The sequence below is a fragment of the Eleutherodactylus coqui genome, chromosome 3, assembly GCF_035609145.1.
Source record: "Eleutherodactylus coqui strain aEleCoq1 chromosome 3, aEleCoq1.hap1, whole genome shotgun sequence".
Taxonomy (NCBI): Eukaryota; Metazoa; Chordata; class Amphibia; order Anura; family Eleutherodactylidae; genus Eleutherodactylus; species Eleutherodactylus coqui.
The window spans coordinates 28,523,065-28,549,600 of record NC_089839.1 but is presented as its reverse complement, the minus strand read 5'-3'; the positions used below and the strand labels follow the sequence as shown (position 1 = coordinate 28,549,600).

General features: G+C 47.9%; 1 pseudogene; it reads left to right on the top strand.

The window, feature by feature from the left end:
• Positions 1-26,536, top strand: part of LOC136620553 (zinc finger protein 850-like) — a 493,122-nt pseudogene that overhangs the window by 396,139 nt on the left and 70,447 nt on the right.

The following is a 26,536-nucleotide window of genomic DNA, read 5'->3' as shown; positions in this document are numbered from 1 at the left end:
GTGTCTGTCTGTTTTTTCACCTCACCATTTTAAAAAATAGAAGCAAAATACTTAAGGCCTACCACTGGCCTTTGGCCACTTGACTGGTTCTGCACTGTGAATTCCAGTAGCTCAGTCATACGCACCTAGGTCTCACTACAGGCTTGCGCATAATTGTTTCCTGGCTCTGCTGTGCGCTCCGTAAGCGAAGTCAGCCTCCAACCACAGGCCAATAAGCGGCACATTTAATTACAGCGTTCTGTTTCTGCTCTACTCGTAATACACCATGTTGAGGGGTAGGGGTAGGCCTAGAGGACGCGGGCGAGGACGCGGAGGCCCAAGTCAGGGTGTGGGCACAGGCCGAGCTCCTGGTCCAGGTGTATCGAAGCCGACTGCTGCGGGATTAGGAGAGAGGCAAGTTTCTGGTGTCCCCAGATTCATCTCACAGTTAATGGGTCCACGCGGTAGACCTTTATTAGAAACTGAGCAGTGTGAGCAGGTCCTGTCGTGGATGGCAGAAAGTGCATCCAGCAATCTATCGACCACCGAGTCTTCTACGCCGTCCACAGCTGAAACTCTGAATCCTCTGGCTGCTGCTCCTCCTTCCTCCCAGCCTCCTCACTCGATTAAAATGACACATTCTGAGGAGCAGGCAGACTCCCAGGAACTGTTCTCAGGCCCCTGCCCAGAAGGGGCAGCAATGGTTCCTCTCCCACCGGAGGAGTTTGTCGTGACCGATGCCCAACCTTTGGAAAGTTCCCGGGGTCCGGGGGATGAGGCTGGGGACTTCCGGGAACTGTCTCAAGAGCTTTCAGTGGGTGAGGAGGACGATAACGATGAGACACAGTTGTCTATCAGTGAGGTAGTAGTAATTTCAGTAAGTTCGAGGGAGGAGCGCACAGAGGATTCGGAGGAAGAGCAGCTGGACGATGAGGTGACTGACCCCACCTGGTTTGCTAAGCCTACTGAGGACAGGTCTTCAGAGGGGGAGGCAAGTGCAGCAGCAGGGCAGGTTGGAAGAGGCAGTGCGGTGGCCAGGGGTAGAGACAGGGCCAGACCGAATAATCCACCAACTGTTTCCCAAAGCGCCCCCTCACGCCATGCCACCCTGCAGAGGCCAAGGTGCTCAAAGGTGTGGCAGTTTTTCAGTGAGAGTGCAGACGACCGACGAACTGTGGTGTGCAAGGTTTGTCGCGCCAAGATCAGCCGGGGAGCCACCACCACCAGCATGCGCAGGCATATGATGGCCAAGCACCCCACAAGGTGGGACGAAGGCCGTTCACCGCCTCCGGTTTGCACCACTGCCTCTCGCCCTGTGCCCCAACCTGCCACTGAGATCCAACCCCCCTCTCAGGACACAGGCACGACCATCTCCCGGCCTGCACCCACACCCTCACCTCCGCTGTCCTCGGCCCCATCCAGCAATGTCTCTCAGCGCAGCGTCCAGCTGTCGCTAGCGCAACTGTTTGAGCGCAAGTACGCCGCCACGCACCCGCACGCTCAAGCGTTAAACGTGCACATAGCCAAATTGATCAGCCTGGAGATGCTGCCATATAGGCTTGTGGAAACGGAGGCTTTCAAAAACAGAATGGCGGCGGCGGCCCCGCGCTACTCGGTTCCCAGTCGCCACTACTTTTTCCAATGTGCCGTCCCAGCCCTGCACGATCACGTCTCCCGCAACATTGTACGCGCCCTCACCAACGCGGTTACTGCCAAGGTCCACTTAACAACGGACACGTGGAGAAGCACAGGTGGGCAGGGCCACTATATCTCCTTGACAGCACATTGTGTGAATTTAGTGGAGGCTGGGACCGAGTCAGAGCCTGGGACCGCTCACCTCCTACCCACCACCAGAATTGCGGGCTCCAGCTGGGTGCTGGTATCTGCGGCGATGTATGCTTCCTCCACTAAACCACCCTCCTCCTGCTACGCAACCTCTGTCTCGCAATCAAGATGTTCAGCAGCAGCACGTCGCCAGCAGTCGGTGTCGCGTGGCAGCACAGCGGTGGGCAAGCGTCAGCAGGCCGTGCTGAAACTACTTAGCTTAGGAGAGAAGAGGCACACAGCCCACGAACTGCTGCAGGGTCTGACAGAGCAGACCGACCGCTGGCTTTCGCCGCTGAGCCTCCAACCGGGCATGGTCGTGTGTGACAATGGCCGTAACCTACGGCGGCTCTGCAGCTCGGCAGCGTGCCATGCCTGGCCCACGTCTTTAATTTGGTGGTTCAGCGGTTTCTGAAAAGCTACCCACGCTTGTCAGACCTGCTCGGAATGGTGCGCCGGCTCAGCGCACATTTCCGCAAGTCCAACACGGATGCTGCCACCCTGCGGACCCTGCAACATCGGTTTAATCTGCCAGTGCATCAACTGCTGTGCGACGTGCCCACACGGTGGAACTCTACGCTCCACATGTTGGCCAGGCTCTATGAGCAGCGTAGAGCTATAGTGGAATACTAACTCCAACATGGGCGGCGTAGTGGGAGTCAGCCTCCTCAATTCTTTACAGAAGAGTGGGCCTGGTTGGCAGGTCCTTGGAAACTTTGAGGAGTCTACCCAGATGGTGAGCGGCGATGCTGCAATCATTAGCGTTACCATTCCTCTGCTATGCCTCTTGAGAAGTTCCCTACAAAGCATAAAGGCAGACGCTTTGCGCTCCGAAACAGAGGCGGGGGAAGACAGTATGTCGCTGGATAGTCAGAGCACCCTCATGTCTATATCTCAGCGCGTTAAGGGGGAGGAGGGGGAGGAGCATGAGGAGGAGGAGGGGGAAGAGACAGCTTGGCCCACTGCTGAGGGTACCCATGCTGCTTGCCTGTCATCCTTTCAGCATGTATGGCCTGAGGAGGAGGAGGATCCTGAAAGTGATCTTCCTAGTGAGGACAGCCAAGTGTTGCGTACAGGTACCCTGGCACACATGGCTGACTTCATGTTAGGATGCCTTTCTCGTGACCCTCGCGTTACACACATTCTGGCCACTACGGATTACTGGGTGTACACACTGCTCGACCCACGGTATAAGGAGAACCTTTCTACTCTCATACCCGAAGAGGAAAGGGGTTCGAGAGTGATGCTATACCACAGGACCCTGGCGGACAAACTGATGGTAAAATTCCCATCCGACAGTGCTAGTGGCAGAAGGCGCAGTTCCGAGGGCCAGGTAGCAGGGGAGGCGCGGAGATCAGGCAGCATGTACAGCGCAGGCAGGGGAACACTCTCCAAGGCCTTTGCCAGCTTTATGGCTCCCCAGCAAGACTGTGTCACCGCTCCCCAGTCAAGGCTGAGTCGGCGGGAGCACTGTAAAAGGATGGTGAGGGAGTACGTAGCCGATCGCACGACCGTCCTCCGTGACGCCTCTGCTCCCTACAACTACTGGGTGTTGAAGCTGGACACGTGGCCTGAACTCGCGCTGTATGCCCTGGAGGTGCTTGCTTGTCCTGCGGCTAGCGTCTTGTCAGAGAGGGTCTTTAGTGCAGCTGGGGATAAGCGTACCCGCCTGTCAACTGACAGTGCCGACAGGCTTACACTCATAAAGATGAACAAAGCCTGGATTTCCCCAGACTTCTCCACCAGCGGACAGCAGCGGTACGTAAACAATACGTAGGCTGCACCCGCAGGATGGAAGCATCTCTATCACCATAAAAAACAGGGACCTTTTAGCTTCATCAATCCGTGTATTATAATTATCCTCCTCCTTCTGCTCCTCCTCCTGAAACCTCACGTAATCACGCCGAACGGGCAATTTTTCTTAGGCCCACAAGGCTCAGTCATATTACTTTTGTAAACAATGTTTATACGTTTCAATTCTCATTAAAGCGTTGAAACTTGCACCTGAACCAATTTTTCCTGGTCGTCATCCCGACGGCCCCATTTACATATGGAGGTTGCCCTCTGACCTCAGTAGGGACAGGAAGAGAGTTTAAAAGCACCTCCCTTTCCACCATGCTTTAGTGTCTTCCTGTCCCTACGGTGGCCAGATGAAGCAGAGCTCCAGCGAATCTGTGGAGAAAGAAAACTTACCGCACGCTGTGCGATCCCCCTGGAGGGGTAGAGGTCGGGGCCGCATACCGCTGTAGTCCCTGCATCCCCGACCTGCGCCGCCGAAGGAGCCATAAGTCGCCTCAGCAGCGCAAGTCTCCCTCGCGCGGTCCGCATGTTCAGGCCGCCGCTGCCGTGATGGGATAGTCACTCCTTGCAGGGAACAGCAGCGTGGCCTCCCTGGGCTCCTGGTTCCTCGGCGCGCATAATGGTGACGTCATCAGGCGTGGTGATGTCACGCGCTCAACGTAGGGGGCGTGGCTACCGGCAGAGAACCCGGAAATGGCGCCAAATTTGAAATTTCTTCTATATAAAGCAGGCTCTACTCCATGGAGGTATCCTGCTGACTGCCTAGAAGTGCCAAAAGCATGTCTACTCGCGACAGCTCAGCACGAGAAGGAGAAACAGATACCCTACAAGCCGTGAGTAGGCTATATGCCAAAAATGGAATGCGCAAATTGCCATTTGTACTGGATCGGATGCATATATGTTCCCCTTTTTCTCTCCCCCATTGTTTTGTATGGGTTAGATGGATAGGGAAGGTCCAAAGATTAAGGCAGACCCCAGGGAAAAAGAATAAAAAAGGGCTCTGCAGCAAAAAGCTCAAGAAAAGCCCTATGCGAGCATGAAAGATATTAGCGGGGGAAAAAGCGTCGTTTAAAACTGACATCCTCTTTATGATCAGGGAAGAATTACAGGCCTCCATGGCGTCCTTCCCCCAGGCTCAGCCAGGTCCGTCACGGGTCCCTAAAAGACCAAGACAAACTGAATCGGCGAGCTCAATTTCCGGTGAATCCCTGGAACTCCTGTCAGAAGGAGAACTAGGGGACCCGCTAGTACTTATAGAGGATGAGAAAAAATACTATTTCTCCTCAAACGACATTGCGCACCTCATCAAGGCAGTGAGGGAGACAATGCAGAAAAAAGAGGATCACCCGCCCAGGACGATTCAGGACGAAATGTACGGCCATGTTCCCGGTCAACCAGACCCTGCAACAGGTGTTTGCAGATGAAGGCCGGCTTGTGTTCGCTCCTGAGGACGTCCGCCTATACAGAGACACCCCTAAGGTCAATATACAAAGCGCAAAGGTAGCCAAGAAAGCCCTCTTGCCCTTTGAAGACACCTCACACGAGGACAGCATTGCATCAACTTCCGTGGCCAGATCCATGGTCCTATGGCTAAACAGGCTGGAAGCCTCTATTAAGGACCGGGCCCCTAGAGAGGAGTTAGCCAGTTGTCTTCCCCTCCTAAAAATGGCTACCGCTTTTCTGTCCGACGCATCAGCAGAGACCGTCAGATATGACGCAAAAACCGGGGTCCTTAGCAATACTGCAAGAAGGGCATTGGGGCTGCAGACATAACATCATAAAATAAAACTCTGCGCCATCCCATTCCAAGGGGAATACATGTTTGGGCCCGTCTTGGACAAGATCCTGGAGAAAGACGGCAGACTTACAGAAAACCATCCTTTCCGAGGAGGACACGGCAGCCACCTCCTGAAGTGAATGTAATGTGCTCTATAGATCTCAAAGACGCATACTACCACGTCCCAATAGCCGCAGTCCATCATAAATACTTGAGATTCGCCCTGCGGGAGGGTGACAAAATCCAGCACTACCAGTTTACGGCCCTACCGTTCAGAATCTCGACCACTCCTCGGGTTTTTACAAAAATAATAATAGAAATGGTAGCCTATTTCAGACGGAACCAAATCCTTATTTTTCCATAATGCGATGATTTCTTGCTTGTGTCAAGAACGGAAAAGGCCATACGCACGGACCTATCCACGGTCCTGTCTACCCTAAACAATTTAGGGTGGATAGTCAATGAACAGAAGTCCGACCTGAACCCAGGTACACAAAAGGTATACCTGGGCGTATTATTAGACTCCCACATCCACGAATCTCGGTTTCCTTAATCTAGGAAGGAAGACCTTATCCAAGCAGTAACCTCCCTCTGTCGGGCTACTACGGCATCTACCAGAGAAACGATGAAGGTGCTCGGTATTCTAACAGCATGCATACAGATAATACCATGGGCACAAGCCCATACTCGTCAACTACAAAGGTTCATCCTTGCCAGGTGGGACAAACGGCAGACCTCCCCGGATAAGAAGGTGAGCCTGTCCGTCCAAGTTAGAGAGTCCCTACGCTGGTGGACCTCACAGAGGAACCTAAACAAAGGTACCTCCTGGTCGCGAGAACCCGCTGTACCCATCACAACAGATGCCAGTAAAACAGGACGGGGAGCGCAAGTAGCCTACCTAAATCTACAGGGAACCTGGGACTCCCAGGTAGCAAAGCGCTCATCTAATTATAGACAATTAAGAGCAATCTGGGAGACCCTTCATGCAACAGAACCCCATTTAAAGGGAAGGCATGTTAAAATCTTGACTGATAATATGACAGCTATGTCGTTTGTTCGTCACCAGGGGGGAATGCGACACGCACACCTCCAACAACTGGCAGCAAAGATACTCCGCTGGGCGGAATCCAACATGCTGTCCCTCTTAGCGATCCATCTAAAAGGGTCCACAAATATCGTTGCCAACTTCCTGAGCAGACAGAGCGTCCTTCCGGGAGAATGGGAGCTGAACCAGCGAGTCTTCGATCAACTAATCTGCCAGTGGGGAGAACCGCAGATAGACCTGTTCGCCACGAGGGGAAATACAAAGTGCTGGGACTTTTACTCGCTAAATACAGGAGACAACCCGTGTGGAGTAGATGCCCTGTCCCAAAGCTGGGACAGGGACATAGCCTACACCTTTCCCCCCCTTCCCACTGATCCCCCACACCCTCAGAAAAATCCAGATCAGCCGGGTGTCAGTCATCCTAGTTGCCCCCATGTGGGACAAAAGACCCTGGTATCCCCTGCTAAAAGCCTTGACGATCCGGGGTCCACTTCTACTACCGGCCGTGGAAGATCTTCTCCAGGGCCCGCTAAACTACTCGGGGGTCGAAAAATTTAAACTAGCGGCATGGATGCTGAAAGCATGATACCGCGAGGGAAGGGACTCTGCCATAAAGTAATTACCACCTTAACAAAGAGCGTAAACCTATCACTACAACCATCTATGATAGGATATGGAGGAAGTTCACAGACCTCTGCAAAATAGATCCAGGCAAAATCCCAGAGATCGACATACCACGCAATCCTGGAATTTTTGCAGGCAGGCCTAGGAAAAAGGCCTTAGCCCAAGATCCCATAAGGTTCAGACAGCCGCACTGGGGTCTTAACTAGACTTTCCTTTGGCAGAACACCGCTGGGTTCGTAGATTCCTCAAAGGGGCAGATAAGCTTCGGCCTTTTATTACGGAAACTTTCCCTACCTGGGACTTAAACCTAGTCTTGAATAGTTTTTGCCAACCCCCCCTTTGAACCCCTCTCCCAACTCCCACTAAGATTACTCACACTAAAAGTTACCCTTTTAGTCGCCATAACTTCGGCTCGGAGAATAGGGGAATTACAAGCCTTATGCTGTATTGAACCTTACATGCTTATACAAAATGACAGAATCACCTTTAAGCTAGACCCAGCCTTCCTACTGAAGGTAGTGTCGAAATTCCATAGAGAGCAGACAATCACCCTGCTCTCTTTCTGTCAAAATCCTCGCAATGATAGAGAACGCGAATTTCACAGCCTAGATGTTAGGCCTCCTTCCCACGAGCGTGACGGGCTCCACCGCGTAATATTACGCAGTGAAGCCCGTCACGGCGCCCCCCAGAGACCCCATACTTACCAGCGGAAGATAGCGTGAAGACGCTTCCCCGCCCACCGCCGTCGCGTCATGTGACACGCCCACCGCGTCACATGACGCGGCCGGCCGTGTCACGTGACGCAACGGCCGCATCATATGACGCGCCGGCCGCGTCATATGACGCGCGGCGGTAGGCGGGGAAGCGTTTTTTCACGCTATCTTCCGCTGGTTGCAGCGGGAGATAGCGTGAACGGACGGCTTCCATTGACTGCAATAGAAGCCGTCAGCGCGTACACCCGCAGCAAATAGAACATGCTGCGGGTGAGAACGGGAGATTTCACGGTGCGTAATTCCGCGGTGGAATTACGCATCGTGTGCATTGTGCTATTAGGTTCAATAAAACCTAATAGCATGGGGCAACGCAGCGGATTTTTGCCGCGGATTTACGCAGCGTAAATCCGTTCGTGGGAAGGAGGCCTTAGAAGAGCCGTTCTAGTGTATTTACAAGCTACCCGCTCTTTCCGGAAAAATAACAACCTCTTTATCCAATTTCAGGGGCCGGCAAAAGGAAAGACGGCATCTAAGGGCACCATTGCGAGATGGATCAAGACTGCTATCCAAGAGGCATATAAAGCCAGGGGCCTCGATCCCCCGGGAAAAATTAGAGCCCACTCCACACGCTCTCTCTCCTCCTCTTGGGCAGAAAAAGGCCAGGCGTCTGCGGAGCAAATCTGCAAAGCAGCCACCTGGTCTAGCATAACACACGTTTATCAGACACTATAGGGTTAACGTCCAGTCAGACAAAAACCTGGGCTACGGACAAAAAGTCCTCCAGGCAGTAGTCCCACCCTAAAAGTCACGTATGATTTGGTATACTCCATATGTAAATGGGGCGTCGGGATGACGACCTGGAAAGATACGGATTACTTACCGGTAGTCCCATTTCCAGGAGTCATCACGACGGCCCATAGTTCCCTCCCTTCTAGAATAATTAATGTTCTTTTCAATGTAAATACGACCGAATAAAGGTAAATTTTGGTTTAGTAAACATTGTCCACCGTAATAATTTGTAAGTCACTAAAGCATGGTGGAAAGGGAGGTGCTTTTAAACTCTCTTCCTGTCCCTACTGAGGTCAGAGGGCAACCTCCATATGTAAATGGGGCCGTCGTGATGACTCCTGGAAATGAAACTACCAGTAAGTAATCCGTGTCTTTATTTTAACTGGGCTGCCTCCAGGCCTAGTTACAAATTAAGCCACAGTAACCAAAGCGATTAATGGGTTTCACCTGCCCTCCTGGTTGGGCATGGGGAATTTTTCTGAGGTACATTAGTACTGTTGGTACACCAATTTTTTGGGGCCCTCGCCTACAGTGTAATCCTAGTAATTTTTATAGGCTTCGCCTGCACTCATGCTACAGCAAGGTGTGTGGGGTTGGCCTACACTTTTGCTACATAAATGTAACTGGGGCCTTGTCTATATTGCAACTACTGAAATGTGAAAGAGACTGTTATCTCCCTAAACTGCTGCAACGGGAATGTTACTGTGGCCTGTCTTGACTGCTACTACTACTGAAATGGAACTAAGACTGTGCTCCCCCTATACTGCTGCTAGTGATATGTTACTGGGCACTGCAATGGGATACATTAATGTACCGCCGATGGGTTCCAGGGAGCCACCCATGCTGTGGGTCCACAGGGACTTCACATTAGGGATTTGTACCTGCCAGTGTCTATGTATTAAAAACCCCTGTCAGACTGGGGCATGCAGCGTGGGCCGAAGCCCACCTGCATTTAATCTGACGTTACCTAAGCTGTGCTGGGCACTGCAATGGGATTTATTTATGTACCGCCGGTGGCTTCCTGGGACCCACCTATGCTGTCGGTCCACACGGAGTTGTAACTGCATGTGTCTACTTATAAAGAACCTCCGTCTGACTGGGGCATGCAGTGTGGGCCGAAGCCCACCTGCATTTAATCTGACGTTACCTCAGCTGTGCTGGGCAATGCAATGGGATTTATTTATGTACCGCCGGTGGCTTCCTGGGACTCACCTATGCTGTCGGTCCACACGGAGTTGTAACTGCATGTGTCTACTTATAAAGAACCCCAGTCTGACTGGGGCATGCAGTGTGGGCCGAAGCCCACCTGCATTTAATCTGACATTACCTAAGCTGTGCTGGGCACTGCAATGGGATTAGTTTATGTACTGCCGGTGGGTTCCAGGGAGCCACTCATGCTGTGGGTGCACACGGAATTCCCATTGCGGAGTTCTACCTGCCTGTGACTATTTATAAAAAACCCCGGTCTGACTGGGGCATGCAGTGTGGGCTGAAGCCCACCTGTATTTCATCTGACGTTAGCTCTACTATCTGGGGCACTGCATTGGGACAAACTACAGGAGCAATACAGCGCTAATGAGACGTGCACAGCTACGCTAGCATTGGAGTCCGCTGTAGGCCCGCGATTGCTGAGGGTTTGTGCAGAGGCCTATGTCCTTGCTGCAGTGAAAGTCCGCTTCCTGCCTAGGATTGCTGAAGCTGTGGGCCGAGGCCTATGTCGTGGGCGCGGTGCAAGTCTGCCATGTTTGGCCGCTCAGATCAATTTTTGGTTCATGTCTTGGGTTTCCTAGGACCCACCTATGCTGTTGGTGCAAACTTAGCTCCCATCGCGGTGTTTGACCTGTCTGGCACAAAGACACTGACTTGGGTAGGGGGCAGAGCGCAGATGGCTTTTCCCTTACAGTGTCGATTGAGCTATGCGACACCTTGACAGAATGAATAGTTTGTGGCACATGGATTCCCCATTGCTATGCCCACGTGTGCAGCTCCTGATGGAGGTGGCACAGGATTGGATTTCTCATTGCTTCTGTACAGCATTGTGGGCTATCGCCCCGCCCCTTTTCAAGAGGGTCGCTGCCTGGCCCTGCCAACCCTTTGCAGTGTGTGCCTCCGGTTCCTCCTCACAAATGAAAACCTTAGCGAGCATCGGCGATATACAAAAATGCTCGAGTCGCCAATTGACTTCAATGGGGTTCGTTACTCGAAACGAACCCTCGAGCATCGTGGAAAGTTCGACTCGAGCAACGAGCACCCGAGCATTTTGGTGCTCGCTCATCTCTATTAAATGTCCAATGATGTTGTGACACCCCGATGTAAGGGGGTTATAAATACAGATGCCCGATACCCATCAGGTGGGAATTCTTCGCTGAACCTATAACTGTGTGGGCTCTGTCATTTAATTCCTCAGTCATATGACATCACGGGTCATATGACGTCATTCACTAGGGTACACCAGACTGTCCCTAAACGGCCATACATTTTTTTGCTTTAACAGCCTCATTGCACACAAGGCAAATTTAATTGCAGATCCAGCGCATGTCACCAGCGTGGGCGATCCGCTGCTCAATTTGCCCATGGATGTGCGTGGAGATTCCACTCCACACACACAAGCGGATTTTTTTTGCGGACACAATTTCCATAAATAAAATCACAGCGTGCTCTATTTTAGATCGGGGTACGTGTGGACGGCTTACAAGTCAATGGAAGCCATCTTATACGCGGCAATTAATCACCGCAGGAGCTGCGCATCATCTACGGCGCGGGGAAAATCTGTACTGCGCCTGTGCGACGCTGACACATCTGCAATACAGAGTAGACAAAGAGGGTCGCCGACAGTGGGCACGGGCGGATCCCCTGTGGGATTACCCACAAGCCGTATGCATGAAACCTTAGGCTCTTGGTTTATTATAGTTACATAGATGTCAACCAAGGAGAGTCCTTCACAGGGCGACACTGCAGCAGCAGGTTGGAAGGAAATGGGAGTGGCCTTCCCCTGGGGTGTGGCTTAAATTAAAGGGCAAGGCTAACATATTCAGAAATTTTATATTAAAGGGGTTTTCCAGGCAGCACTGGCGGTCAGTGCCAGAATACATTGCGGTCAGAGCGGAAGCTGCTGCTCTGACCCCTGTGTAGTGGCCTCATCTGACCAGGCCACTGGGAAGTAGAAGCCGGGAAGCGCTCACAGTGGGAAGCCTTCGGAGGAGGTGAAGGAAGCGCCGCATTGTATGAAATCAGTTGCCAGTACACGGCTGATTTCCAATCAAAATCCGCGCCAGTGGTACACATTTTACCTTCTTTTTGGATGCAGAAATGCTGCAGAATTTGCGGCGTAAACTTCTGCTGTGGACATTTTGCAGCATTTCCGACACATATAAACATACCCTAAGGCTGCCTGCACACGAACGGAATTTCCAGTGCGTTATTTTAGGCACATTATCTGCCCCAGACCGCAGCCAATATACTCCTATGAGGATCCGCAGTTGTCCCCAGACGGACGGATTTGTATCGCGTTTTTTCACGCGCGTGAAAAAATCTGCGACCTGTTCTAGTTTGGGTCGGATTCTGCGCGTGAAGCCTCCAATACAAGTGAATGGGTGCGTTTTTTCACGCAGTACATCCGGAGTGCAGCTGTGGATGGAGTCACTGGTTGCTATGACTACAGGAAGTAGGCATGGTAGAAGGCGTCCCAACACACAGCAGAGCTTCACAGGCAAATTTGTAGAGGGAGATAGGTAGTATTTCTTGCCAATGCAGGATGTAAGAATGCAAAATCTGTAGTAATGAATTCCTCTTGTGAATTTTTTTGCAGTGACTGAAATAAAGTCACGCTGGAGAAGCCCCTGAAAAAAGTTACATGGATCAACCATGCCCACAAAGACATCAATAATTTAACGGTGCTCGCACAAGCAAGAGGGACAAACGGAGTCTGGGTGTTGGTTTTTAAGCTGTTTTCCAAGGAATGGGCAGTTCTCTAGGGGTTGGGTTTACAATAAGGGGTGTCTGCTGGTTTTTCTGCGCGTTTTTTTCCGCAACACATCCACGTATATCCGCGCGTGATTTTTCACGCATCCGCACCTATCCGCAAGCACATTTAGGTACCATACGCGCGTGAAAATCCGCTAGCGGAATCCGGAACGCTCGTGTGCAGGCGGCCTAAGTCAGCTTGAGGTATGCTGCCACAAGCAGAGTGGCCTCAGTAGTAATATTGTCCCCTAAAACAGTCCCAGAAGTAATAGTGACCACCCTGCAGTCACCTCAGTAGTAATACTGTCCCACACAGAAGCCACAGTAGTAATAGTAGTGACCCCCACAGTGGTCTCAGTAGTCATAGTGTCCCATTTACTGCCCCCAGTAGTAATCGTGACCCCTGCAGTGGTGTCATTAGTCATAGTGTCCCCTATATCGACCCCAGTAGTACTAGTGTCCCCTGCAGTGGCCCCACTAGTAATGGTCAACCAGAGAAAAAGAGGGCATAAAATATGCACAAAAAAAATTGATAACCAGCGTCTAAATGGTTAATGCAGTTCATGTTGTACACTGGTATGTGGACAGGCTCATATTCTCTCTATATCCTGTCACGGTTTAGGAATGTCTAGAGATAACGGTTTCTAATCCTCCACTGCTAGGACAGTTTGTACAGAACTAAGTTTCTATTCCTGGGAATTACGTGTTTGGAGTGACACGCCTTGAGGTGTTAAGTAACATATGTTAAACCGTTAGCACCCAGAGCCAATCATGAGTTCTTATGATTACAGGGGGCATGTATTTCTGACCATTCGTAAATGAACATATATACGTTGTCTGCTTTGTAATAAACTCAGAAGAGCTTCATTGTCGGATGATACAGGCCGTGTCATGTGTCGGGGATCTGTGTACACACTTCTCATATAATTTGGACCAGGCAATGAAACACTATAAAATCCCTCTGATGATTTCCCTAACAATAATGTATATACTGTGTGGCTCTGTACTCACTATATAGCAGGGGCGGCTGATTAATATATACCAGATTATTGATCAGGATATTATATAACACTCCTTCATAGCTAAATCACCTCTATTATATGCTGTCACTAATCCTCTATAATTCCCTTGTAGTAAAACCCTTCATGGAAGATGCTCTTGTCCCCTTCAGGTTCCTTAGGCTCAGGACTCTCACAGATAAAGACGATGGTCCTTTCCATCAATGACCCACCAAGGATGGAGAAGGACAGAGACCACATGGCTGCCCAGATATTAGACCTCACCCTGGAGATCATCTACTGGATAACTGGGGAGGTGAGAGCTTCACATGATGTCACTCTTATCTCTAGTAATAAACAGGGGAATGGCGGGAAAGGTGAAGGATTCTTAGCCTCCATGTAGTGATCAGTGTCTCACCATCCACAGGATTACACAGTAGTGAAGAAGTTGTCTGGTGAGTGTGTGACCCCCTGTGTGGCAAGAGGACAGAGCCAGACCCAGAGCCCCATCACCGAGCCTTCACCTCATTCACTGATACATGAGCAGAAGATCCTAGAAGTTACCCACAGGATCACTGAGCTGCTGACCGGAGAGGTGAGCGCTGCTGGGAATGGGGGGCATTATATAATACAGCCAAGGAAGGAGTCTGGAGGATGACGGTATATTGTGTGTGTCAGGTTCCTATAAGGTGTCAGGACGTCACTGTCTATTTCTCCATGGAGGAGTGGGAGTATTTAGAAGGACACAAGGATCTGTACAAGGACGCCATGATGGAGGAGGGGCAGCCCCTCACATCACCGGGTAAGAGGAAACCTTCATTTATTGTATGGGACAGTTTTGAGGGTCGGCTAGTCCCGCGCTCATCTGATCATCAGATATACAATGTATTCAGTTTCTGGTTATTTCCTATAGATGGATCCAGCCAGAGAAATCCCCCAGAGCTATGTCCCAGTCCTCTATATTCCCAGGATTGTCCAGAGGAAGAGGAACATGTCCCACTGGATCATCAGGTAGGTGAAGCTGAGATTTCTGTAAATCCTCTACATACAGATGTAATGAAGCTTTTCAGTAATCTTCTCCGGCAGCAGTGTAGTCTATGTCATGTGGTTATTGTGGGCTATCAGCAATAGCGGCTGCAAGTGGTTGCTAGTGTTTTAAGGCCTCTATCACACGGGTAACAGCGATATCGCAGCAATGTTCTGTGTGATATCGCTGTTTCTGGTGGCGATAACACGATTTCTTTGACACTACAAAGCCGCGTGACTTTGTAGCGCTCTTTTGCCGGGATTTTCGGCGGGCTTTAAATGTAAGCCCCACCCTGAAAATAAGCCATGGCTGCATTAAAAAAAAACAAAAACAAAAAACCAATACATCGCATAACACTGTCCACTCCGCTGTATTTCTCCTCGCAGCTCCCCAACACACTTCCTTGTAGTTTTCAACAAGCGCTTCCTGGTCAGGGGTTCAAAAACCCCTCCTCCAGGAAGCGCTGGCTGTGATTGGTTCTTGAGTGGCTCAGCCAATCACTGCAGAACTCAATGAACCATTCACAGCCATCGCACTGAATGAACGGAGGCATCTGGTTAGAATTGTCCGTGCAAAGAGTCACACAAATATTGCAGAAGTCACATCCACATTTAATGCAGGAGGCCCCACACACATATTCCATAGGTCAATGCAGCATTCTTTAGCTTCCATTGGACATGGTAGCAGAAGACAACACTGGAGACAGTACCTCATCTGGATACTTGAGGTTGCTAGTTGGACCCTAAAGAACTGGCAACATGTGGCATTGTCCAATGAGTCATGGTACCAATTGTTTCGGGCTCATGGTAGGGTTCATGTTTTCCACAGACCCCCTGAACTCCAGTTGTCAGCAAGGCACTGTGCAGGCTAGTGGTTGTTCTATGCTGCTGTGGGGCTGTTTTCATGGTATGGGTTGGGTCCACTGATCTGCCTAAACATATTCACCAGTGCCTGCTATGTTCACTGCTTAGTGACTATTTGCAGCCCATCATGGTCTACATGGACCCCCACAATGATGTGATATGACAGCCAGATAATGCATTATGCCTTCGGACACAAGTTGTCCAAAATTGGTTCGCAGAGCATTCTGGAGAGTTCCTACGAATGGTGTGGCCTGCACATTCACAATGGTGTGGCCTGACATGAGCCCAATCAAGAATTTATGGGATGTGGTGGAGAGATCCATTTCCAACAGAGATCCTCTTGTGAAATCGATGCCAGTCCAGTTACTACACTTCACAAGGCTATAGGGCATCTTACATGATATTAACTCCTATCTCATGACTTTTGGCACAACAGTGTAGGTTAGTTTTCATTTCCTTAAGTGGATATTCTAACTTCTCCTGGATGAGAATTTATATATTTTATTAACTGGTAGTTCCACATCTCAGTAGCCCTGGGGGGTATCGCTCAAGTTTCCATGCTGGTGAAATAGTTATTTTCTTTTTTTTTTAATCAATTGAAACACATATCCAGCATCATAACCATGATTCAGACATCTTTAACAACTCTAAGGTCTGATAGCTGGACCAGTACATATGTTGATCTAGCATGAAGCAATCTTTGACTGGCGATCAGCAGAGGTTTAGGTGGACACAGTCCCAATATATAATTTTCTCATTGTATAAACTGTCAACTAGAAACTAATAAAAGAAGAAGCAAAAAAGAAACAATAAAAAACTAGGAGCAAAAAAAAAAAAAACCTGGACCTGCTGCAACCACAGACCTATGTATTGTCTCCTCTCATGTCATAAAAATCAAACAATATGTGTCTGTTTTCCAAAGTTATTATCAACACATTTATGTGTATAGAACAGACCCACGGCTACACATCGGAGATTTAGCAGAGAATGTAGAGACCCCCCCCTCCCTCCAGCGCTAAGTTCATTTAAAGGGGTTGTCTCGCGAAAGCAAGTGGGGTTAAGTACTTCTGTATGGCCATATTAATGCACTTTGTAATATACATCGTGCATTAAATATGAGCCATACAGAAGTTATTCACTTACCTTCCCTGCGCTGGCGTCCCCGTCTCCATGGCTCCATCTAATTTCGGTGTCTTCTTGCTTTTTTAGACGCGCTTGCGCAGATGGATCTTCTCCCTTCGGCTCGGCATCAGAGGCTGGAATCGGCACATGTGACGGGAGCGGAGCTACGCGATGACGCGTACAAGGGGGCAGAGCCAAAACGCCGCTGATGCCGAGCCGAATGGAGAAGATCCATCTGCGCAAGCGCGTCTAAAAAAGCAAGAAGACACCGAAATTAGACGGAGCCATGGAGACGGGGACGCTAGCAACGGAGCAGGTAAGTGAATAACTTCTGTATGGCTCATATTTAATGCACGATGTATATTACAAAGTGCATTAATATGGCCATACAGAAGTACTTAACCCCACTTGCTTTCGCGAGACAACCCCTTTAAGTATTTGTCAATACTTGGACCTCTCCAGGTCTAGGGATTTCACAGGTTGTGTACACAAAGGTCAAAAATTTCGCTCCATCTCTAAAATTAATAAAGATTTATCAGCAGGTCAATGATATGGATGTGGCTTCTCATCTGATAATTATGCAGTAGCCATCCATGTTAGTGGCACCCTATTGTCATGGCCAACATGACCATCACTTTCTTCCACGGTCTCCAGTGGTGTTGATCTACGGGGGTTAAATCTGCCTTGCTACATTGTGCTCTCACTGGTACAGCCTCCCTTCTCCAGTTTTTCAACAGTCCAGAGCAATATCAATTGTTAGGGCAGCAATGGGGATCGACGTGGTCCAGACTGTGTGTTATGGCTCTCGACTCCCGTGGGTCTCAGCTGTTGGCTGCAGGGTGCTTGGTGTTCGTGGACCATGTGAGCCCCCTCCGCCGACTCTTACCTTCAATTCCAGTCAGTGCAGCCGCGATGCTCCTGCGATGCTTGGGGTGGTCAGAAATCCATGCCGCAGCTTCGATTGTCACTAGGCCTCGGTGGGCAGGTAGTAGCACTGTAGGGGTTTGTGTAGGGAGCGGCAGTAGACATAGTTTGCCAGAGAATCTTTGCCGCTGGAAACGGTCTAGGAGGTGGAGTGGTTGGACCCCCGCATTGTCCGCAGCAGTTGGGGGCCGCAAGCCTCCGGAGCCAACTAGGCTGCACCCAGGTGGCGGCGCAGCAACAGTGGCAGAATCTCCCAATGTATCAGGGAGGGTTTCCCACAGCAGCAGGTGATGAATGCCTAAATTCTTTTCTGGCCCTTTCCGGGTGCCAAAGTGTTCAGGCAACACGCAGATCAGCCCGAACTCTAGGTCGCGGCTTTATGCACTGCTACGCCACGGCAGATCAATGTCCGTGTCGCGGGGGTCCAGGGCGGGAGCAACAGGCAAGCGGAGGTCGCCGGAGGTCTTTGCCACCAGAGGTAGCCCGGCAGGTGGGGTGGCCGAAACTTCAGACCACGGCTCCGGAACCAGCCAGACCATGCTTGGGGAGCGGTGTAGATTGCAGATTTGACCAGAATGGTAAGCGGTGTCCTTCCGATGGTAGGGTGGCTCCGCGGTCCTCTTCAACCCCTTCGGGCCGCTGTAAGGGCTACGCCACGTATGTGGCAGCCGGAAATTTAGGTCACGGCTTTGCACTCTGCTAGGCCCCAGCGGGACGGTGGCTGTGTCATGTGGTTCTGGATCAGGACGTCGCATTTAGATGGGGTCTTATTGGGATCCTCCGCCGCTGAAGAAGTCCTGGAAAGTGATGTATCCTGGTCCTCACGGACTCTGCTGTTTTCTGTGCCTCCATGGATCCTCCACAGGCGGCTTGCCCAAGACATGTAGGGGGGGATATCAATCACCTACAGGTGCTTCAGGGCACCGAAGGAGTCCCAATGTCTCTTGGGCCAGGAGTCAGCACAGAAGCTCAGTAAGACACATCCTGCTCCTTCGGTGTCCAGGAGAGAAGTCCGTAGTAAAGTGTTTTAATTTGATTGTACTCCACAGTTTCATTTAGTTGAGGCTGGGGAGCACCGATAGTGCACAGTACTGATGGACATAAGATAAATTAGGGGTCTTTTTTTCTCACCTCTTTTTGTGGGATTCTTGCAGGAAAGTTCTGAAGTAACAATGAGTGGACTCGATAAACCCATATCGGTGTCGGTGAAAGGTAAGAGCCTTTCATAAATCTTGTTTGAATGTATTCAATTACTGGGAAGCTCAGAATATCATCTTCCACCTGATCATTACTATTATTCATTTAGTGCCTCAACCTGTGTTATATGGACCCCATGGGGTACACGTCAAGTCTTCAGGCGACACTTGCACTGTTTGCAGGCTGTAAATTTATTGGGAAGGCAGTTTTATTAGAATACAGACTGCAGACTTTCAAACAAGAAGAGAAGTAGTTGGTGAGTGGAGTGCGATTGTGGTATTTATAAAGCCCTTTACTCATAATTCTTCCATTCTCCTAACCTATAGATGATCTATTCTCGATTATAGTTGATTGGTGGGGATCTGTCCACTTGGGATCTTTTCTGATCACCTGACTAAAGAGGCCATTGAAATCGCATTCATTCATCACATGGCCTGAGAGCAGCTCCATCCCATTCTAGTGAATGGGACGAAGCAGCTATACAAGGCACAGCCACTATACAGCTGATTCCTCCCTAAACAACTATTAGTGACCAATCCTGAGGATGGGCCATCAATAGTTTAGTGCCGGAAAGCCCCATTTAATATGTAATATTATACTCACAGGATATGCCAGAAATGTCTGATAGATATGATCACAGGGCTAAAGGGGCTGTCACATTACCTGGTTAGATGATACACCCACAGCTGGCTTCCCATCCTCCTAGTTGGGTGTTACCATAACTACCACTGAAGTGAATGGGCATTATTGAAATAGTGTAGCGCAGCCACTATGGTATTTCCATTGCATGGGAGTTATTGAAACAGCATTATGCTCTGTGCTACACGGTTTGGTATCAAGAACATCTTAAAGAGGGAAAAACAATTGCTATTTTTTGTTAACCCACCTGCTAAAATGAACAGAATATAGAAAAAGTGATTAAATGGGTTATCCATTTACCAGACAACTCCTATTCAATAGGCCTAGCTGCATTGAAATAATAAACTGAAATATACATACCCCTGAATGGCCATCAGGATAGGTCATCAATAGTTGATTGGCCGGGGTCCATCGCTCAGGACCCTGACCGATTAGCTGAGCGAGCGCATGCTGTCAGTGCTGCAAATACACAGAGGTCGGAGCGGAAGCCTCCTCGCTGACCTCTGTGTAGTGGCCGATGCTTTCAACTGCAGGCATGCTGTGGCTGCAGTTACAAGCGCTGACCACTATATGGAGGTCGGTGTGGAGGCTTCCACTCCAACCTCTGTGTATTTGCAGAGCTGACAGCATGTGCCCGCTCAGTTAATCAGTCGGGGTCCTGAGCGATGGACCTCAGCCAATCAACTATTTTTTTTTTGTTTTAAAACATTCTTTCTTTATTAGTGAACGCTTAGGTACATTACATTGTGATTATAGCATGCAGGAAAATGAAAGCTTAACAATACGAGTTTCTGTTTCTGATTTTACAGCTTGAATAACATGTAACTCACACGTTGAACAAATTTTTGCTGTATAAAGAAGTTATAAGAGCACTTAACCACATGTATTATATTTTCGAATTCTTTTTAATCAAGAAGTGCCCTAGGGTAGAGAGTGGGACGAGGGTAAAGTTCTGATATGGAGGGGGTAGGGACGGGGGGAGGAGGGGTATGGGGAGGGGGGGCAGTTTGGAGTAAGCAAATGCTTATTTAGATAGAACGAAACGTAGGCCTCTAGAACTAGGCCTATGACTAAAAATGTATTGGTCTATAAGAAATTCCCTTAGTCTGGAAATAGTCTTAACCAGGGGTTCCACATCTCTTTATATTTTTGAATTGTGTTGTTTCGCAGGGCTATTACTTTTTCATATATGTTGTGTTCAGAGATCAGTTGGACAAGATCTTGTCGATTAGGAAGGGTATCAGACTTCCACTTTTTAGTGATTAGGTATTTAGCTCCGAGCAGAATGTGACCTATAAGTCTCTTTAGATGGGGTATGAGAGTTCCGGGGTCCACTAATAGTTAGGCTACTCTTGGATTAAATGGGAGAAGTGTCCCAGATATATTGTGGATTAATTTATAGGTTTCTTTCCAGAAAATTTGCAGGCATGGGCAGGACCAAAAGATGTGAATCAAGGATCCCTGACCACCACATTTTCTCCAACAGAGATCATTTGTTAATAGATTTCTTCTTTTTAACAAGGTTGGAGTATAATACCATCTAGTGAGGTTACCATCTAGTTACTTTTGTGTGGGTTTCTATCAGGCTAGCTCCGTGGGAAGACTGCCCGACCCATTTAAAGGCTTTCACCCATTAGTCTATTGGTATTTCCTGGCCCATGTCTTTTTCCCAATTTAATAAGTGACACTTTTTTTCTGGTTTTAGTGTACCTGTAAGTGTGTCGTAGAAGGTTCGGGGGGAAAATTTGGTTTGAACGCTATTTAGTATTGTACTAGCAATCTTTGGAATTTTAATATCCTGTATTTTTTGTGTTTGTAGGAGGGAGGCTATCTGTGTATATCTGAAAACTTCAGATGTCTTTATATGGTATTTAGAAGAGTGGTCTTGGAAAGATAGGATACTTTTTTTTAAGTTAAATCTGAAATATAGGTGATTCCTTTGTTTGTCCACGAGGTTAGATTAAGGTTGGGAATAAAGTATTCCAGGGTTTTAAGGGGTATTTTTTGGAAGGTATGGAAAGAGTTTTTATCGTTTTTTTCTAGTAGGACTTTCCAGGCTTCTAAGGAGGCTATCATGGGCAGAGATAGGTTGGGCTTAGGTAAATTGTTTCCCAAAATATTGGCACCTATGGCTAATGCCTGAGCGTGGAGGCGGAGATGTAATGGTCTCTGATTGTTTAGTTCTATTTCCAATGTGGGCCAGGCTTTGAGTTATGTTGTGTCCAAGGAGTTAATTGGCTTAGTATAGTAGCTTTACGGTATAATTCCAGGTTTGGGAGGCCTATGCCACCTTGATATCTGTTTAGTGCTAAAATTGAGAGCGCTATTCTAGGTTTTTTATTTTGCCAAACAAATTTGGAAATTTGTTTTTGGAATTCGGCAATAGTTTGTTTTGGGACTTGGACCGGCAGAGTTCGAAAGTAGTGGAGAATTTTGGGCAGTATTGTCTTGTATGCTACAACTCTTCCCATCCACGACAGGGGGCGTGTCTTGTATGTTTCCAGTTCTTTCTGTATATCAGCAAGAAGAGGAAGGTAGTTGACTGAGATTAAATTAGAAATAGGGAAACAAAGGTTTATTCCTAGGTATGGGATGATTTTTATTTGCCACTGGAAAGAGAATTCCTTTATAATATCTTGTTTTAAATTTTTCCTTATGTGGATGCCTAATATTTGTGATTTTGTAATATTTAGTTTGTAAAAGGATGCTTCTGCAAATTTGGTCAAAGTTTGGTAAACTTTCCTGAGAGAGTTGAGTGGGTTTGTTAGTGTTAGTAGGATATCATCTGCGAACAGGCTTATTTTATGTTGACGGTGTCCAGCATTTATACCTTGTATTTCTAAATTGTTTCTAATGTGTTCAGCTAGGGGTTCCATAACTAGTGTAAACCGTAGCGGTGACAAAGGGCAGCCTTGGCGTGTACCATTGGTAATTGAGAAGAAGTTAGATAATGTGCCATCAACTAGTATTTTTGCTGATGGAAATGTGTAAAGAGCGGATATATCATTTAGAATATCTCCGGTGAATCCGAATTTGTTTAGAGTAGAAAAGGCAAATTTCCATTGAAGGCGGTCAAAAGCCTTTTCGGCGTCTAGAGCTACTAAGATTGTCGGGGAGTGTGTCTGGGCTGTTTTGTGGAGTAGATTTAGTATTCTTCTTGTTACGTCTGAGGCTTGTCTACCACTTGTAAAACCCACTTGATCAGAGTGTACAATGTCGGGTAACATTTTTAGGAGTCTGCGGGCGATGGTTTTTGAATATATTTTTATATCACAGTTTACTAGGGAGATGGGTCTAAAATTTTCTGGTGAGGTAGGTGTTTTTCCGGGTTTTGGGATTGTCACTATTGTAGCCTCTAGCATCTCTGGGGGAAAGTATTGTTGTTTCATTCCTTGATTAAAGGCTAGGGACATATGAGGGGATAGATGTGAATGAAAAGTTTTATAATAGTCATTGGAGAATCCGTCAGGACCTGGGGCTTTTGGGGCTATCTAGGAGATAATAGTGTTGTTAATTTCCATTGGTGTGATTGGAGAGTTTAAAAGTTCTAGATGGCTTTTTGTAAGTGTTGGAAGTTTTATTCCTTTCAGGAAATTGTCTATGATTTGAGGCGTTGGTTGAGGCGTGCTTTTATCGTCTTTTAGATTGTACAGCTTTTTGTAATATTGGCAAAAAACTTCTGTTATTTGAGTAGGATGCATCATCTTTGTTTTTGGGTTATGTGGGTCTGTGATGTACGGAATGGAGGCTTTTTGAGGTCTCTTTTTAATTAATCTGGCTAGCATGCGTGAAGGTTTGTTGTTTGAACTATAGAAGGTTGAGTGGGAAGATTTCAGTTCTTTATCAAAGTTGTCTAATAATGTATTTCTGAGTTTTTGTCGCAGTTCAAAGAGAGTTCTATGTAGGTTTTCAGAAGGGGATTCCTGTATCTTTTTTTCTATGTTAGAAATTTGTGTTGTAAGCATGTTTAGTTTAGTTTTTTCTTTTTTGTGTTGTGAGCTGATTTTGATTAAGACGCCTCTTATGTATGCCTTGTGGGCATTCCATATAGTGATTGGAGAAACTTCCGGAGTAACATTATTTTAAAAATATTCGCTAATCTCCGCTTGGATATAGTATTGTAATGTTTTGGAAGTTTCATGAGAAATGTGTTATTTTTCCAGTTTTTGATTTTTTTCTTGTGTGTGTGTGGTCCAATGTGATAGATATTGTAATGGGTGCATGGTCTGACCATGTTATTAGACCTACTTGGGCATCTGTGAGAGAGGGAAGAGCCATTTTGTTCACTAGGATAAGATCTATCCTTGAGAAGGATTTATACCTAGGAGAGTAGAAGAATTCTTTTGAAGAGGCATTTAGGCACCTAAACGTATCGTATAGTACTTCTTTTTGTAGCCATGGTTGCAGTGAGGGGGTAGATCTGAGAAGGCCTCTTGATGAGTCTAATATTTTATCTGGCACTGCATTAAAATCGCCACAGATGATTAGGGTACCGACCTCGTATCTCCTTATTTTCCTTGCTAATTTGTTTAGAAAACGTATGGGAGATTGGTTGGGTGCGTATAAGTTTACCAAAGTGAATGGTTTAGAATTGAGCGTGCCTGTCAAGATGAGGTATCTCCCCGCAGGGTCCGATATTTGTGTTGATATTTCGGTTTATATTGTATCTCTGAATGCGATTAATGTCCCTGCACGTTTTCTCGAAGAACAGGCAGAAAAGATTTTTGGGAGTTTATTATGTGTAATAGTAGGACCTGTGGAGGCTACGAGGTGGGCCTCTTGAACACATAATATATCTGCGTTGGAGGATATTGCTTCCTTCCATAGGGAGGATCTCTTGAAAGGTGAATGCAATCCATTGGCGTTAATGGAAAGTATTTTGATTGACATGTTTTGTTAGTTTTTAGGATACCTTGTTGGGATGTGGGAGCACAGATAGACCAACAGTTGAACTTTTAAACTTAAAGGGGTTGTCCCGCGAAAGCAAGTGGGTCTATACACTTCTGTATGGCCATATTAATGCACTTTGTAATGTACATTGTGCATTAATTATGAGCCATACAGAAGTTATCAGAAGTTTTTCACTTACTTGCTCCGTTGCTAGCGTCATCGTTTCCATGGAGCCGTCTAATTTTCAGCGTCTAATCGCCAAATTAGACGCGCTTGCGCAGTCCGGGTCTTCTTCTTTTCTCAATGGGGCTCCGTGTAGCTCCGCCCCGTCACGTGCCGATTCCAGCCAATCAGGAGGCTGGAATCGGCAATGGACCGCACAGAAGCCCTGCGGTCCACCGAGGGAGAAGATCCCGGCGGCCATCTTCAGCAGGTAAGTAAGAAGTCACCGGAGCGTGGGGATTCAGGTAAGCGCTGTGCGGTGTTCTTTTTTAACCCCTGCATCGGGGTTGTCTCGCGCCGAACCGGGGGGGGGGGGTTGAAAAAAAAAAACCCGTTTCGGCGCAGGACAACCCCTTTAACAGTATAAATATGAGATTCTATAGCATATGACTAACTTGCTCTCCGTACTTATTGAAATTATTATCAAATATTGAAATATTGACGGGGAGCAATATTATGCGTGTAAACAAGTGAATAGACTTGAAACTGTAACTGAAAAAGAAGAGAAATTAGAACTGAGAAGGTTGTCTCAGGCTAGAGAGCCTGTACAATATTGGCGAGGGGAGAAAAGTTCGTCTGGGCATGTCCGCCTGACAGGACCACCTATTTAGGTGAACTGAGCTTCCTCTCATGAAATGTCATTCATTTGTAAGTCAGATCTCTGTATTCCGTGAGATCTCTTTTTCCCTGTAGGCTGAGGGCACTGTGGAATGGGTAGGTTAATGCCCCAGGATTTGCATAATTGAAAGGCGTCCTCCGGTTTGAGGATTGCATGGGTGATGTCGTCCTTCCTAATCAGGATTTTTGTAGGGTATCCCCATCTATATGGTATTTTTTGCTGTCGCAGAGCTGTGGTGATATGGGAAAACTTTTTCCTTTCTTGCATGGTAGCTTTGGATAGGTCTGAGAATAGGCGGATATCTTCATATGGCGCTGGTAGCTGGTTGGCTTTCCGTTCAGCAGACATAAAAGCTTCTTTTGTTTGGAAGAAATGTATTCTTGCGATAATGTCTCTTGGTACAGAATCGGCGAGATAGCTGGGCTTAGGAAGTCTGTGGGCTCTGTCAACCGCTAAGTCTAGTGTGGATGCATTAGGAAGCAGAGTGGTCATTAGGCGGTTTAGATATTCAGGAATTTCAGATGTTAATATAGACTCTGGAACTCCTCGAATTTTAATATTATTTCTTCTATTTCTGTCTTCCATATCCGCGATTTTTGTTTTAAGTTGGGATACTTCATCTACTAGCTCGTAGTGCGCATCTATTAGTGCGTTGTGGGATTGTGAAAATTCTCCCATTTTATTTTCCGTATATGAAACTCTTGCGCCTATATCTTCTAATGAGCTTTTTAGGGAGGTTTTTAAAGAGTTGAAATTGGATTGCAGTGAGTCACTTAAAGCCATCACCATGTCCTTAATAAATGTTTCAGAGGCTGGTTGGGAGGAAGAGGGTAAAGCAGCAATATATTCTTTAAGAGTGGGCGCTTGAAATTCTGCATTTATAGTGTCCTCTATCCTGGGTCTCTGTTTTTGTGGACTTGCTGAGGGAGAGTGATCTAAATTTGTTTGCTGCAGGGTGGCCGGCACCATTTTGTGAGCAGCGTGTGGGGCCGTGCTGTGTCTCTTCCCTGCATTTTTGTGTTGCGTTGGGGCAATATGAGATTCACTCACTGCTCCTTGTAGTATGCGCTCCGGTGAGGTTCCCATCTGTGCCTCTGGGGAAGAAGAGTTCTCTCTTCTGCTTCTTGCGCTTGACACCGAGGATGTCGGAGGGCTTGCTGCAGCGGCGCGCCGGGTGGCCTGAGCGGAGAAGAAGTCGTCTAGCCGCTTAGGCTGAGGGCGCAGAGCTCTTCTACGAGACATCTCCGGGTGACTGCCGGCTTCCAGAGCTATTACCGATGTGATTTATCGATAGAGGGAGCTTCTTAGGTCGCTGTGCAGTTGCTTTTTGGTGGTGTGCTTTGCGGAGATCAGATATTACGCAGCCATGTTGTTCTCGTCCAGGCCACGCCCCCTCAGCCAATCAACTATTGGTGACCTATCCTGATGATAGGTCAACAATAGTATTTCACTGGAAACCTCCTTTAACTTTTAGGGCTCATGTCCACGGGCAAAAGAATTAAAATCCGCAGCAGATTTTAA